Source organism: Rhagoletis pomonella, unplaced genomic scaffold (assembly GCF_013731165.1).
Source record: "Rhagoletis pomonella isolate Grant_MI unplaced genomic scaffold, Rhpom_1.0 Rhpom_scaffold_00011, whole genome shotgun sequence".
NCBI classification, from domain to species: domain Eukaryota; kingdom Metazoa; phylum Arthropoda; class Insecta; order Diptera; family Tephritidae; genus Rhagoletis; species Rhagoletis pomonella.
Window position 1 is genome coordinate 10456237 of NW_023458565.1, and position 2393 is coordinate 10458629.

A 2393-nucleotide genomic window follows, 5' to 3' on the forward strand; every position below is an offset into this window, starting at 1 on the left:
ATGAAAAGTAAGTTTGTATGTAGTAACGATGACTAAAAGCAGAGATGAGGATCTAAGCCAAAAATGTGCATTCTATAATTGGCAGCGAACTAACTAAGCAAAAGTGCCGAATGGTGTAAAAATTTGATTGCATTAGTTTAATTATTTTTTTTTGAAAAGTTTACTTTCGTCAATGGGATACTGTGATCATTGTAATTATAATGACCGTAACCATTATTAGTATTACCGTTAACATTATCATTACCATTACCATCGCCATCGCTATTGCCATTTCATTTCTCATCGGCGGTACTGTAACAATTACCTTTACCATTACCATTACCAGTATCATTGCCACTCCCATAGTAATATCATTACAACTACCCTTACTATTACGATTACTACTGCCCCTGCCATTATCATTATTATTACCAGTACCTTAACCGTTAACATTACTATAATCTTTACCACTATAACTACCATTACCATTACCATTAGCATTATCAATTTCATATTTTATGTATTGTTATTTATCAATTACCATTAACATATATATTTCCATTACTATTACCAGTACCAGCACCAGTACCATTGTCATTTTCATTGCCATTATGATTAACAGTGCCTTTAACATTCCCACTACTATTTGCATTACATTACCATTACCATTACCATTGCAATTACCATTGCTATTATCATTACAATTCAAATTATCATAACTACCACAATTACCATTACCATTACTATTACTATTAACATGAACATTATAATCACCATTATCATTACAATTGTCATCGCCGTTAGCATTACCATTACCATTACACCAATAACTGAAATGAGAATTACCATTTCCATTCCGGTTAAGACATTTACGGTTAACATTACAATTAACATTTAAATTCCATTACTATGCATGTATTACCATTTGACAATTACCATTAACATTTTCAGTTTCATTACTATTACCAGCAAGTAATATTGCAGATTTCAATACCATTAACATTATCAGAACTCTTAACATATTTGCATTACTATTACCATTACCCTTACCTTGACCAATTACCTCCACCATTAGAATCATATGTACTTATGCGCTTCTATTACCATTACTATTACTATTTCCACTACGATTACCATTACAATTAAATTTACTAATTATTATCAATTAGCATTTACCAATTAACACATTTTAATTACCAGCTACTTATTTGTTAGCATTACTCCCACCCTCGGTTATTTGCCGCAGTTGCTCTCCGTAAAATTTACGTGGTTCATTTATTATATTTTGAACGCAACGCAAATGACTTGAAATTCTACATAGTATGTACATACATAACTGCAAGTAGGTCTTGAGACAACCGATATATTTAGCACAAAATGCATTTGCATCTGCTTTGCCTCTTTGCATTAATATCCAAGTGTATTCCAGCTTGCGCTTATAACGGGTGATTTTTTTGAGGTTAGGATTTTCATGCATTAGTATTTGACAGATCACGTGGGATTTCAGACATGGTGTCAAAGAGAAAGATGCTCAGTATGCTTTGACATTTCATCATGAATAGACTTACTAACGAGCAACGCTTGCAAATCATTGAATTTTATTACCAAAATCAGTGTTCGGTTCGAAATGTGTTTCGCGCTTTACTTTTTAGGCTCATTTCTGGTTGAATGGCTTCGTAAATAAGCAAAATTGCCGCATTTGGAGTGAAGAGCAACCAGAAGCCGTTCAAGAACTGCCCATGCATCCCGAAAAATGCACTGTTTGGTGTGGTTTGTACGCTGGTGGAATCATTGGACCGTATTTTTTCAAAGATGCTGTTGGACGCAACGTTACGGTGAATGGCGATCGCTATCGTTCGATGCTAACAAACTTTTTGTTGCCAAAAATGGAAGAACTGAACTTGGTTGACATGTGGTTTCAACAAGATGGCGCTACATGCCACACAGCTCGCGATTCTATGGCCATTTTGAGGGAAAACTTCGGAGAACAATTCATCTCAAGAAATGGACCGGTAAGTTGGCCACCAAGATCATGCGATTTGACGCCTTTAGACTATTTTTTGTGGGGCTACGTCAAGTCTAAAGTCTACAGAAATAAGCCAGCAACTATTCCAGCTTTGGAAGACAACATTTCCGAAGAAATTCGGGCTATTCCGGCCGAAATGCTCGAAAAAGTTGCCCAAAATTGGACTTTCCGAATGGACCACCTAAGACGCAGCCGCGGTCAACATTTAAATGAAATTATCTTCAAAAAGTAAATGTCATGGACCAATCTAACGTTTCAAATAAAGAACCGATGAGATTTTGCAAATTTTATGCGTTTTTTTTAAAAAAAAAGGTATCAAGCTCTTAAAAAATCACCCGTTATATGAATTTTCATTTACGCTCTGTCCTCTTTCTTGTTTTATGAAAAT